Source organism: Budorcas taxicolor, chromosome 3 (assembly GCF_023091745.1).
Source record: "Budorcas taxicolor isolate Tak-1 chromosome 3, Takin1.1, whole genome shotgun sequence".
NCBI classification, from domain to species: domain Eukaryota; kingdom Metazoa; phylum Chordata; class Mammalia; order Artiodactyla; family Bovidae; genus Budorcas; species Budorcas taxicolor.
In genome coordinates, this window is record NC_068912.1 from 94833966 (window position 1) to 94848733 (window position 14768).

Below are 14768 nucleotides of genomic sequence, written 5' to 3' on the forward strand. Positions count from 1 at the left end.
TCCTAGAGTCTCTTGTATGTTTCCTGATCCTGGCATGTACCACCTTGTGCTATAGTGGCTGGTTACTTGTCTGACTCACCCACAAGACTGCAAATTCCTTAGGTGGTAGAAACTGTAGCTGACATATGCTTCAGAACAGTGTCCGGCACACAGTAGGTGCTCAAAAAATATTTACTGATAAAACATTTTTATCCTTTGTTTCTGATGCTAGACTGAGCTAAGCAAAGACTGTGTTCTGAACAATAAGCCCCATGTTGACATCCAGTAAATACTCCTAAAATTAACTTAGTCATGCATAAAAAAATAAAGTAAAACCTCAAACAACTAAAGCTTTAAAAATATTTAATACCTCAACAACTGGTATTTTTTCCACTATGTGACAAAGAAGCAAAACAAGTCAATATCACGGAGTTACGTTTTTGAAGAAAACTGTCCCACTTTAAACCACAGATGCCCTACATCCATTGTACTGAGCCACAGGCAAACTTCCAGCTATAAGATAACTGTATCTTGGGGATTTCATGTACAGCACAATGACTACAGTCAACAATACATAATGAATATTTACAAGTGGCTAAATAAGTAGGTCTTAAAAGTTCTCACTACAAAACAAAAGGTAACTATAAAAAGTGATAGTGGTTGTGTTATTCAATATTATTGTAGTAATCACTTCACAATATACATGTACATCAAATCACATTGTACAACTTAAATAATGTTACATGTCAACTATACCTCAATAAAGCTGAAAAAGTAAATTTAATTATTTCTCAGAGATGTTTCCATGCCTGTACACAAAGATCTGACTTATCCTTCTCACTGCAACATGATGTTAACATTGTCTATGCCATTGCTTTCACTGATTGTAAGCTTATCAATGTAACAACATTACAATAAATCAAAGCAAACTCTCTTCAAAAATAAAAAAATGAAACAAAAAAGCAAAGTACTGAGTACAGAAGTTCATGTTCAGAAATTACTGAAATACTGTAGAGAGTCTTCTTGCAAATTTAACCACGATTCATACATTTTATAAAAAATTCTCAACATTAAGCAGGGTTAAAATGAGTTCTTTACTAACAAAATAGCTGGCAAAAACACAGTTGACAAAAACATTCCCTAAGCATTTAATAGCCCTTTTACTGTACTCTATATTTATCTTCTCTTCAAAAGTATCATGGCAAAACACAAAAATAATAATTAGGTTTGAAAATACCCAATAAGAGTTAGAATGCAACTCAAAACAAGGTAACAAACATCCTTGATTCTCTTCCATTTTTAAAAATCAGATTATAGTAGATAAATAAAGGGCAAGACGGGATAATAAATTAGAAAACATTGAAAGAGATAAGTGAAAAATAATTACAACAAACATAACTAGGAAACAATCAGACAAATTCAGAATGTGGGACATCCTATAAAGTAATTGGCCTGGACTATTTTAAAATGTAAAAAAAAAAGAAAAAAAAAAGACTAGCACATAAACAATTGTAAAAATAAATTAAAAAGAGCAAAAATAAATTATGTGCATACAGGCACAAAGTACTGTGAACTACAGAATGCTCCCTGCCATTGAAGAAGATCAGGGAAAGCAACAGAGAAGCGATCAGGTCTCAAGCTTTAACCTGGGACCTAAAAAAAAAACAAACAGAATTCTGATGAGAGCGAGAAGGTAGGCAAAAGAGTATTCCAAGCTAGGTAACAACATCAGCAAAGGAACAGGTACGGAAAACTTTACACATGAGGTCTTCACAGAAGTGCAGACTTATAGCCCAAGCACAGAGTGTGAAGAGGGAGGTGAGAGATGAAGCTGAAAAGGAGATGTGGGGACCAGGTCCTGGGGACGTTCTGAAAGAAACAGTGAGTAGTTAAGGAAATTAAACTTCAAGAGTTAATAGAGAGCTAAAGGTTTGTGAACATTCTCAAGGGTGTGTCATAGAAAAACAGAAAACGTTAAATATGAGAACTTGGGGAAAAGGGATGATGGTGACATTAATGATACAGCAAAGGCAGTAGCAGCATCCACAGCAGCAGCAGCTCACTCACTGATGACCTCCATGTGATATGCACTTTATACACGGTAAACCTCACAAGACCTTGCACTGGTAAGAGTTATCCACATAAATGAAGGTGATACCAGGGAGATCAAGTAAATTACCCAATTAAATTACATGTGTAAAATATAGCAGTTTGATACGGCCGACACAGTTTGGAATGGCTGCCCTGCCAATCGTTCTCCCGCATCACACCTGTGCTGATATAAATCCTCCTCCTTTTCCACAATGACACAGAGCCCTCTCCCTCATTCTCTTTCCACTCAGCTCCGATGTGAAGCCAAAGAGAAGCTGGTATGACTAAGTCCCCCTAGGCACAGTGAGTGCTGAGGGGTGGCTATCTGACCAAGCTGGCCAATCACAGGACCCATGACCTCAAGGACAAGGCAGGATGGAGTCCTTTCACAGGAGTTTTTCTACTGGGGTTGAGAGAAGAGTTCCTTCCTATATGTTCTTGAAGCTTAAGGAACAGCTGCCACAGGTCTTGTGCTCTCTATATGAAGGAAGCAATAACTAAAGCATACATGCTGAGAGAGAGAGAGGGGAGAGGCAGAAAGTTCTGCCTCTGCAAGTGATCTCCAGCTATCCTCTGATCTGAAGCAAACCTGCCAGTGATATTCACTGGAGAGCAGGGGGTTTTGTTTTGGAAGTTAGGCAGAGGGATTGTTTTTGGTTTTGATGCTCTTATTGTCTCTGGTTTTTTTTTTACAAATACAAGTAGTGATGAGAGAAAGGTAGAGCCAACAAACCTAACCCCAACTCCAGTGATCTTCCTACTGGGTTCTATGCTAACAGTGTTCTCAAACTTAGCAACAGAAGTATTTTTTAGCAAGTTGGCACAAACAAGCCTCCAAGCCACAAGGCTCAGCACCTTGAGAGGATCACTCAGGAAACAGATGCTAAAATCTTTTCAGCAATTTAAGAAAACAGAATCCTCCATGAAGCAGAAAGACACATGGGTGATGTGTTCTACTCTAAGAGGCCCCAGGACTAACAAAGATTGTTGAATTTGGTGGCTGGGTTTGCTGGTTTCTTATATCTTACTAATGCAAGGGCAGTGGATTCTGTTACGACAAGCCATGCAATCAAAAATCACTTTTTCGACTTTGCTGGTGGTCCAATGACTAAGACTCTCGACACCCAATGCAGGGAGCCTGGGTTCAATTCCTGGTCAGGAAACTAGATGCCACATGCTGCATCTGAAAGATCCCACATGCCTCAACAGAGATCAATGACCCCACGTTCCACACTAAGACTCAGCAACCCCAAAGAAATAATTTATATTAATCCTTATGATAACCCCAAGCTATTGATTCACATTACAATTTGTATTAAAATTTCAAGGTAAATTATCACAAATACAATATAATGCTGCCTATCACAGGCCTGTCCCCAAACATCCATTCTCCTCTTCTTCCTTTCAGTATTAACATCCTCCACCCCAAATTTTAACTTATATGCAGAGTACATCATGCGAAATGCCAGGCTGGATGAAGCACAAGCTGGAATCAAGATTGCCAGGAGAAATATCAATAACCTCAGATATGCAGATGACAGCACCCTTATGGCAGAAAATGAAGAGGAACTAAAGAGCCACTTGATGAAAGTGAAAGAGGAGAGTGAAAAAGTTGGCTTAAAACTCAACATTCAAAAAACGAAGATCATGTCATCCAGTCCCATCACTTCATGGCAAATAGATGAGGAAACAATGGAAACAGTGAGAGACTTTATTTGGGGGGGCTTCAAAATCACTGCAGATGGTGACTGCAGCCATGAAATTAAAAGACGCTTCCTCCTTGGAAGAAAAGCTATGATTAACCTAGACAGCATATTAAAAAGCAGAGACATTGCTTTGCAACAAAGGTCTGTCTAGTTAAAGTTATAGTTTTTCCAGTAGTCATGTATGGTTGTGAGAGTTGGACCATAAAGAAATCTGAGTGCTGAAGAATGGATGCTTTTGAACTGTGGTGTTGGAGAAGTCTCTTGAGAGTCCCTTGGACTGCAAGGATATCAAACCAATCATTCCCAATGGAAATCAGTCCTGAATACTCATTGGAAGGACTGATACTGAAGCTGAAACTCCGATACTTTGGCCACTTGATGCAAAGAACTGACTCCTTGGAAAAGACTCTGAAGATGGGAAAGACTGAAGGCAGGAGAAGGAGATGACAGAGGATGAGATAGTTGGATGGCATCATGAATTTGAGCAAGCTCAATGAACATTAATTTGAGCAAGCTCCAGGAGTTGGTGATGGACAGGGAACTCTGGCATGCCACAGTCCATGAGGTTGCAAAGAGTCGAACATGACTGAGCAACTGAACTGAACCCCAAATTTTAACTGAACACGTGGCTCCCCTGCTGGCTATTACATTTCAAGCCTCTTGCAGCTAGCTATATGCTGTATCTAAGTACAGGCCAGTGGGCCGTGAACAGAAGCAACATGCAACAGATTGTGCCTTTCAAAAGGCACAATTTGCAAATGTAATGGAACATTATCCAAGACTGATCATGAAAAGTGAAAGTGTTAGTCACTCATGTGTCCAACTCTTTGTGACCTCATGGACTGTAGCCTGGGCCAGGTTCCTCTGTCCATGGAATTCTCCAAGTAAGAATACTAGATTACAGGAAAATAAAATAAAATGTTTAAAAAAAAGAGAGAGAGAAAATACTGGAGTAGGCAGCCATTCCCTTCTCCAGGGGATCTTCCCAACCCAGGGATCAGACCCAGGTCTCCTGCATTGCAGGCAGATTCTCTACCATCTGAGCCACCAGGGAAGGTCTGGGACTGACATATTGTAAGCCATAAAACAAGCCTCAATAAATTTAAAAGAACATAAATAAAACAAACTATGTTCTTTGACCAAACCAGATTAAAAGGAGCGCTCAATAACAGAAGGAAATTTGGGAAATCCACAAATAGGTAGAAGTTAAGTGATACTCCTAAACAACTAATGGCTCGAAGAAAAAATAACAAGGGAAATTTGAAAATACTTCAGATGAATGAAAATCAATATTCATTATTGATTATTGAGGAATATTCCCCAGCATTCATCCCTCAAGTTTTATACTACAGATAACTCCCACATCTCCCACGCCACATTACAGAAGACCTCAGTTGAGCAGTAGCAGGTGGCACTGGTGGTAAAGAACCTGCCTGCCAATGCAGGAGACGTAAGAGATGCAGGTTCAATCCCTGGGTTGGGAAGATCCCCTGCAGGAGGGCATGGCAACCAACTCCAGTATTTCTGCCTGGAAAATCCCCATGGACAGAGAGGAGCCTGGTGGATTACAGTCCATAGGGTCACAAAGAGTCAGATACGACTGAAGCGACTTAGCACACATACACGCACATACTACAGATAGAGACTTTGTTGTTGTTTAGTCACTAAGTTCTGTCTGACTTTGCAACTTCATGAACTGCAGTACGTCTGTCCTTCTCCCCTGCTCTTCACTATCTCCCAGGGTTTGCTCAGATTCATGTCCATTTAGTTGGTGATGCTATCTAACTATCTCATCCTCTGCCGCCCCCTTCTTCTCTTGCCCTCAGTCTTTCCCAGCATCAGGGTCTTTTCCAATGAGTAGGCTCTTCACATCAGGTGGATAGAGCTTTAGGAAAATATACAGAATCAGTATACAAGCGGACAATGATATCTGGGGTCTTTCCAAGATGCTGGAAGATGACTTCCTTCCTTTAAAGAAAACAGACACAGAACAGAGATATATACAAGATCATATTTAAGAGCTGGAACAGCCTAGAGGTAATTATACTAATTATGATATTATACTAAGTATAGAAAATATTAATACTAATAGAACTACAGTAGGAAGGTCAGAACTAGAATCAGAAAGTCAGACGTTTTGCTGACCAAGAGATTAGATCTGTTCTTGTAATAGGTATGTCTCTAATAAAGAGATATCACATCTTGATATCAAAGCCTGATACCATTAAATATCTATAGCTCCCTTTGGCCTGCTTCTGCATATAAATCTGGCATCCCATATAGCTTGCTTTCAGAGACTGTATTAATGTATGAATCAGATAGCCTAAATATGCAGTCTCCTTAACAATTATATTTCTTGTTATGAATTAACAAATTTGAATATTAGCTTATGCAATAGTGACCACAATGTAAATATATTTAATGAATATTATTACATGTTAAACACTAATAAACTTTATTTTTTTGTTAACATTTACTGAACTCTTAGATCTGATAGACAGAGTACCTGATGAACTATGGACGGAAGTTCATGACATTGTACAGGAGACAGGGATAGAGACTATCCCCAAGAAAAAGAAACGCAAAAACGCAAAATGGCTGCCTGAGGAGGCCTTACAAATAGCTGTGAAAAGAAGAGAAGCAAAAAGCAAAGGAGAAAAGGAAAGATATACTCATTTGAATGCAGAGTTCCAAAGAATAGCAAGGAGACGAGGAAAACAATAAAATGGGAAAGACTAGAGATCTCTTCAAGAAAATCAGAGATACCAAGGGAACATTTCATGCAAAGATGGGCTCAATAAAGGACAGAAACGGTATGGATCTAACAGAAGCAGAAGATATTAAGAAGAGGTGGCAAAAATACACAGAAGAACTATATAAAAAAGATCTTCATGACCCAGATAATCACGATGGTGTGATCACTCACCTAGAGCCAGACATCCTGGAATGTGAAGTCAAGTGGGCCTTAGGAAGCATCACTACAAACAAAGCTAGTGGAGGTGATGGAATTCCAGTTGAGCTATTTCAAATTCTAAAAAACGATGCTGTGAAAGTGCTGCACTCAATATGCCAGCAAATTTGGAAAACTCAGCAGTGGCAACGGGACTGGAAAAGGTCAGTTTTCATTTCAATCCCAAAGAAAGGCAATGCCAAAGAATGCTCAAACTATTGCACAATTGCACTCATCTCACACGCTAGTAAAGTAATACTCAAAATTCTCCAAGCCAGGATTCAGCAATACATGAACCGTGAACTTCCAGATGTTCAAGCTGGATTTAGAAAAGGCAGAGGAACCAGAGATCAAATTGCCAACATCCGCTGAATCATGGAAAAAGCAAGAGAGTTTCAGAAAAACATCTATTTCTGCTTTACTGACTATGCCAAAGCCTTTGACTGTGTGGATCACCACAAACTGTGGAACATTCTGAAAGAGATGGGAATACCAGACCACCTGACCTGCCTCCTCTTGAGAAGGTCAGGAAGCAACAGTTAGAACTGGACATGGAACAGACTGGTTCCAAATAAGAAAAGGAATACGTCAAGGCTGTATGTTGTCACCTTGCTTATTTAATTTATATGCAGCATACATCATAAGAAACACTGGGCTAGAAGAAGTACAAGCTAGAATCAAGATTGCCAGGAGAAATATCAATAACTTCAGATATGCAGATGACACCACCCTTACGGCAGAAAGTGAAGACGAACTAAAGAGCCTCTTGATGAAAGTGAAAGTGGAGAGGGGAAAAATTGGCTTTAGAGCTCAACATTCCACAAACTGAGATCATGGCATCCGGTCCCATTGCTTCATGGGAAATAGATGGGGTAACAGTGACAGACTTTATTTTGGGGGGCTCCAAAATCACTGCAGATGGTGACTGCAGCCATGAAATTAAAAGACGCTTACTCCTTAGAAGGAAAGTTATGACCAACCTAGACAGCATACTAAAAAGCAGTATGCTTTCTCAACAAAGGTCCGTCTAGTCAACGCTATGGTTTTTCCAGTAGTCATGTGTGGATGTGAGAGTTGGATTATAAAGAAAGCTGAGCGCCGAAGAATTGATGCTTTTCAACTGTTGTGTTGGAGAAGACTCTTGAGAGTCCCTTGCACTGCAAGGAGATCCAACCAGTCCATTCTAAAGATCAGTCCTGGGTGTTCATTGGAAGGAAAGATGTTGAAGCTGAAATTCCAATACTTTGGCCACGTGATGAGAAGAGTTCACTCTTTTGGAAAGACCCTGATGCTGGGAAAGATTGAGGGCAGGAGGAGAAGGGGATGACAGAGGATGAGATGGTTGGATGGTATCAACGACTCAACGGACATGAGTTTGGGTAAACTCCGGGAGTTGGTGATGGACAGTGAGGCCTGGCGTGCTGCAATTCATAGGGTCGCAAAGAGTCGGACACGACTGAGTGACTGAACTGAACTGAACTCTTATAGTATCGGGTGCTTTAAATAATAGTGCTTTAAACACAATTAAATACAATTTTATTTACTTCTTACACCAACGTTATGATATGGGTTCTTTTATTATACCGATTTTATAATTGAGAAACTAGAGGCTCAGAAAGGCATAAGTTACTTGCCTATGGATTCACAGATAACAGGTAGGTAGAGAAGATTCCGGAGAAGGCACCGGCACCCCACTCCAGTACTCTTGCCTGGAAAATCCCATAGACGGAGGAGGCTGGTAGGCTGCAGTCCATGGGGTCGTGAAGAGTTGGACACGACTGAGCAACTTCACTTTCACTTTTCACTTTCACGCACTGGGGAAGGAAATGGCAACCCACTCCAGTACTCTTGCCTGGAGAATCCCAGGGACGGAGGAGCCTGGTGGGCTGCCGTCTATGCAGTCGCACAGAGTCGGACACGACTGAAGTGACTTAGCAGCAGCAGCAGAGAGGATTCCAATCCAGGTCTAACTCTAAAGGTTATGCATTTCTACCACAGTTACTACAGATCTGGTTAACTTAAGTCTCCTTTCGAAGTTTCTCTGAGCCACAAAGGCTGTGTGTCAAATCAGCGATCCTTCTGAATTCATCAGTGCAAATATCACCCCACAAAGCACTGCAGCAGTGCTTCAGAGGGTGGTACCCCTGCCTTCTGATTAGACTACAGATAGAGGTCCACATCCCCTATCTGAGATTTTTGGATCAAATGTGCTTTAAAATTCAGAATTTTCAGAAAGTAACATACATATAGTACATAAACTGTCACACACCTGCAACAGAGTCTGGAGTATTAAGCATTTAATTAATTTCACAATCAAGCATACTAATATTTTGGTAGTACAACATATATTTATACTAAGCATAACAGAGATTATAATTAACCACACAGTTCAAGGCAGGCTTTACTTCCAAATGAGAATATAACTCATTAAGAAAAAAAAACTTCTGGAATTCAGAGACTCAGGGATTTCTGAACTACAGGTAAAGGACTGGAGACTTGTATTTTGATCTGTGATCTCTTAAATTATAAAGTCCCAGGTCTTTTACTATTTCTTAAAAAGGATAATTTTATCTTCAAGTAAAAAATTCAGGTCAACAGATCAGTGACAGGAACCAATTTCACAGAGTTTAATTAAGCACAGCTCTGATGATGGGGATTTCTGCATCCTTTCTAAGAAAAGTTAACCATAACATAAAATACTAAATAGTAACCTAAGTGCTGCAAATTACTTAGCATGTCAATATATACTGAACCTCAATGTATAGTTTCTATTTTTGTTTTGTTCCTCAAAATCAGTTCAGTTCAGTCACTTAGTTGTGTCCAACTCTTTACGATCCCATGGACTGCAGCATGTCAGGCTTTCCTGTCTATCATCTACTCCCAGAATTTGCTCAAACTCATGTCCATCGAGTTGGTGAAGCTATCCAACCACACAGGCCTTGTCGTACTCCTTGCCCAATTTGGAATCAGTCTATTGTTCCATGTCCAGTTCTAACTGTTGCTTTTGGATCTGCATACAGATTTCTCAGGAGGAAGGTAAGGTAATCTGCCTTTAAGAATTCTTTAAGCATTTTCCACAGTTTGCTGTGATCCACAAAAACGCTTTGGTGTAGTCAAGAAAGCTGAAGTGCATATTTTTCTGGAATTGTCTTGCTTTTTCTATGATCCAACGGTTGTTGGCAATTTGATCTCTGGTTCCTCTGCCTTTTCTAAATCCAGCTTGAACATAAGGAAGTTCACGGTTCACATACTGCTGAAGCCTAGCTTGGAGAATTTTGAGCATTACTTTGCTAGGGTGTGAAATGAGTGTAATTTTTCAATAGTTGGAACATTTTTTGGCATTGCCTTTCTTTGGGATTGGAATGAAAACTGTCCTTTTCCAGTCCTGTGGCCACTGCTGAGTTTTCCAAATTTGCTGGCATATTGAGTGCAGCACTTTAACAGCATCTTCTTTTAGGACTTGAAATAGCTCAGCTGGAATTCCATTACCTCCACTAGCTTTGTTCATAGTGACAGTTCCTAAGGCCCACTTGACTTCCGACTCCAGGATGTCGGCTCTCGGTGAGTGATCACGCCACCATGATTATCTGGGTCGTGAAGATATTTTTTGTATAGTTCTTCTGTGTATTCTTGCCACCTCTTCTTAATATCTTCTGCTTCTGCTAGGTCCATACCATTTCTGTCCTTTATCGAGCCCATCTTTGCATGAAATGGTCCCTTGGTATCTCTAATTTTCTTGAAGAGATCTCTAGTTTTTCCCATTCTGTTGTTTTCCTCTATTTCTTTGCATTGATCACTGAGGAAGGCTTTCTTATCTCTCCTTGCTATTCTTTGGAACTCTGAATTTAGATGCTCATATCTTTCCTTTTCTCCTTTGCTTTTCGCCTCTCTTCTTTTCACAGCTATTTGTAAGGCCTCCTCAGGGAGCCATTTTGCTTTTTTGCATTTCTTTTCCATGGGGATGGTCTTGATCCCTGTCTCCTGTACAATGTCACGAACCTCATTCCATAGTTCATCAGGCACTCTATCTATCAGATCTAGTCCCTTAAATCTATTTCTCACTTCTACTGTATAATCATAAGGGATTTGATTTAGATCATATCTGAATGGTCTAGAGGTTTTCCCTACTTTCTTCAGTTTAAGTCTGAATTTGGCAATAAGGAGTTCATGATCTGAGCCACAGTCAGCTCCGGGTCTTATTTTTGCTGACTGTATAGAGCTTCTCCATCTTTGGCGGCAAACAATATAATCAATCTGATTTCAGTGTTGACCATCTGGTGATGTCCATGTGTGGAGTCTTCTCTGGTGTCGTTGGAAGAGGGTGTTTGCTAAGACCAGTGCATTCTCTTGGCAAAACTCTATTAGCCTTTGCCCTGCTTCATTCCTTACTAGAAGGCCAAATTTGCCTATTACTCCAGGTGTTTCTTGACTTCCTACTTTTGCATTCCAGTCCCCTATAATGATCTCTGGTTCCTCTACCTCTTCTAAAACCAGCTTGAATATCTGGAAGTTCACGGTTCATGTATTGCTGAAGCCTGGCTTGGAGAATTTTGAGCATTACTTTACTAGTGTGTGAGATGAGTGCAACTGTGTATTAGTTTGAGTATTCTTTGGCATTGGCTTTCTTTGGGATTGGAATGAAAACTGACTTTTTTGAGTCCTGTGACTACTGCTGAGTTATCTAAATTTGCTGGCATATTGAGTGCAGCACTTTCACAGCATCATCTTTTATGAAATATTTCAACTGGAATTCCTTCACTCCACTAGCTTTGTTCATAGTGATGCTTCCTCAGGCCCACGTGACTTTACATTCCAACATGTCTGGCTCTAGGTGAGTGATCATACTTTCATGATTATCTGGGTCGTTAGGATCTTTTTTGTACAGTTCTTCTCTGTATTCTTGCCACCTCTTCTTAATATCTTCTGCTTCTGTTAGGTCCATATCAATTCTGTCCTTTATTGTACCCATCTTTGCATGAAGTGTTCCCTTGGTATCTCTAATTTTCTTAAAGAGATCTCTAGTCTTTCCCATTCTATTGTTTTCCTCTATTTCTTTGCATTGATCGCTGAGGAAGGCTGTCTTAGCTCTCCTTGCTATTCTTTGAAACTCTGCATTCAGATGGGTATCTTTTTTTTCCTCCTTTGTCTTTAGCTTCTCTTCTTTTCACAGCTATTTGTAAGGCCTCCCCAGACAACCATTTTGCCTTTTTGCATTTCTGTTTCTTGGGGATAGTCTTGGTCACTGCCTCCTGTACAATGTCACGAACCTCAGTTCATAGTTCTTCAGGAGCTCTATCAGATCTAATCCCTTGATCTATTTGTCACTTCCACTGTAGAATCGTAAAGGATTTGATTTAGGTCATGCCTGAATGGTCTAGTGGTTCTCCCTACTTTCTTCAATTTAAATCTGAATTTTATACTGCCCAAATACTAAATAGTGATTGTTATTTCACAAAAAATGACTGAAGGAAATGAGAGGGGTGTGTTAAACTCCAGGAAGTTTATGCTGTTTATTTAGTTCTTCTCCGACCAAACTGTACATTGATAATCCATTATTATCATTCAACTTCACTTTTCCATCAAAAATTGCCCAAGAGTGTTTCTCCTTACTTGGAAAAGACTAAGTCAGGGCCCAAGACAGTATGATCACAAAAAGATGAAAAACAAGAATAGCACTAGAAAAATTTAAAGATGGGAAAATTTGTACAACACCTAAAATAATCTGGTTAGCAAGAACAATAGCCAGAACCACAGATATTTGAACTGTCAGTCCTAATTCTAAGACTCATCCTACAGGCCTCAATTTAGAATAAGGTTATTCTACAAAAGCTCCTTGTTCTGATTTGGAATTTAGAACTGAGAACAAATTCTTGTGAAGAAATTGTTGAAAATGGTTCCCAGATTAGCTAGGAAAAGCACTCAAAATACAGTATGTGATCAAAAGATAGGGGGGAAGTTGTTATAAATTCAAACACTGCCTAAGAAATTATTTTCTTAAAGCATTTCTTTTAGATGTTGTTGCTAAGGGAAAGCAAGACTACAAGGAAGAATAAGGAAGTAGGTCAAGAATTTAAGAACTATGCCAAAGGGCTTACAAGACTGTCAAGGACTTGATTAGTTAATGATCTATGATAAACATTTTACTTTTATAAACAGGGTGGAGCGGGGGAGAAATACTTTTTTAAAAGGCAATTTTAAAACACTCATTCTAAACAGACTTGTGATTGCCAAGGGGGAGAGGGGCTGGGGAGGGATGACTTGGGAATTTGGGGTTAGCAGATGCAAAATATGAAATACAGAATGGATAAACAACAAAATCCTACTGTATAGCACAGGAAGCTATATTCAATATCCTGTGATAAACCATAATGGAAAATAATATTTTAAAAAGTGTGTATATATGTATAACTGAAGCACTTTGGTGTACAGTAGAGACTGGCACAATATTGTAAATCAACTATAATTCAGTAGTAAATAAAACTTTAAAAATTGCTTCAAAGAATAAAAACACTCATTCTTTATTAGGTCTAATTTTACTTCAGAATTGCTGTTGCTGTTCACTTGCTCAGTAGTGTCCGATTCTTTGCAATGGGTTAAAAAAAAAAAAGAAGGTACAAGAGTTGACATGCAAGCACAGAGCAGTGGGTTGGTCACACAACATATCACCTATCTGAAATGTACATTTTATCCTCTTCTGGGTGATGAAAATTTCAAAGAATTATGTTCAAGAATGTGCCACTATCTTTCTGTGGTCATGTTTTGTGACTATAAAAAACTCATTACTCAACAAATTCTAAGACTTAGTATCTGCTCCTCCTTTCCCTTCTCTAGGAGGCTTTCACTTTACTGGAATGGAAAGAGAGTGTTTCATTCATCCTCGGTGTTTCAAAGAGAACACTCTAAGTTCCTGTCTTAAACAACTTAGATGTACAACGACTCGGTACTTTTTAATGATTAATCAATGCAGTTTGTACTTTAGAATAGCCTATGCAGAAGGTTTGGGAGAAGGAAATGGCAACCCACTCCAGTATTCTTGCCTAGAGAATTCCGTGGACAGAGGCGCCTGGTGGGCTGCCATCTTTGGGGTCACACAGAGTCGGACATGACTGAAGCTACTTAGCAGAAGCAGCATGCAGAAAGTTTATTTCACTGTGATAATGATGTCACTCAGTTATCACCTATAAGCAGACTAGTGATAACTTGGGTTTGTCATTTTAAAATATCAACTCTAGCACAATTCAATATCTATAGAGAGAACATTCTATATGGAGTTAGAAGACTTAATCACATACAGAGAAACTACTGTGTGAGTTTTTAAGTCTCAACTTCTTCATGTGTAAAGGAAGTAATATATAAACTACTTCACCTGTTGCTCATTCCGTAAATATTTACTGAACACTCACTAAGTGCCAAGCATTGCTCTAGATGCTCAAGATAAAATGATGAAGGTAAGTCTCTGTTCTCACAGTGCTTACATTCCAGAGGACGGAAACAGACACTAAACAAGAAAAACAAAATAAGTTTAGCAGCTAACAATAAATGCTATGAGAAAATATATCAAGACCAGTGTGCTACACCAAGGAAACCAGAATTGAAAGAGACACATGTACCTCAATATCATAGCACTGTTTACAACAGCCAGGACATGGAAGCAACCTAGATGTCCACTGGCAGATGAATGGATAAGAAAGCTGTGGTATATATACACAATGGAATATTACTCAGCTATGAAAAAGAATGCATTTGAATCAGTTCTAATGAGGTGGATGAAACTGGAGCCTATTATAGAGTGAAGTAAGTCAGAAAGAACAACACCAATACAGTATACTAACGCACATATATGCAATTTAGAAAGATGGTAACGATGACCCTATATGCAAGACAGCAAAAGAGATACAGATGTAAAGAACAGTCTTTTGGACTCCGTGGGAGAAGGCGAGGGTGGGATGATTTGAGAGGGTAGCATGCATATTATCATATGTGAAGCAGATAACCGGTCCAGGTTCGATGCATGAGACAGGGTGCTCAAGGCTGGTACACTG

The 14768-nt window shown here is 39.4% G+C and overlaps 1 protein-coding gene across 3 annotated transcripts in view; it reads right to left on the reverse strand.

The window, feature by feature from the left end:
- Window positions 1-14768, reverse strand: part of OSBPL9 (oxysterol binding protein like 9) — a 273396-nt gene that overhangs the window by 140823 nt on the left and 117805 nt on the right. The gene's annotated exons all lie outside the window — the stretch shown is intronic.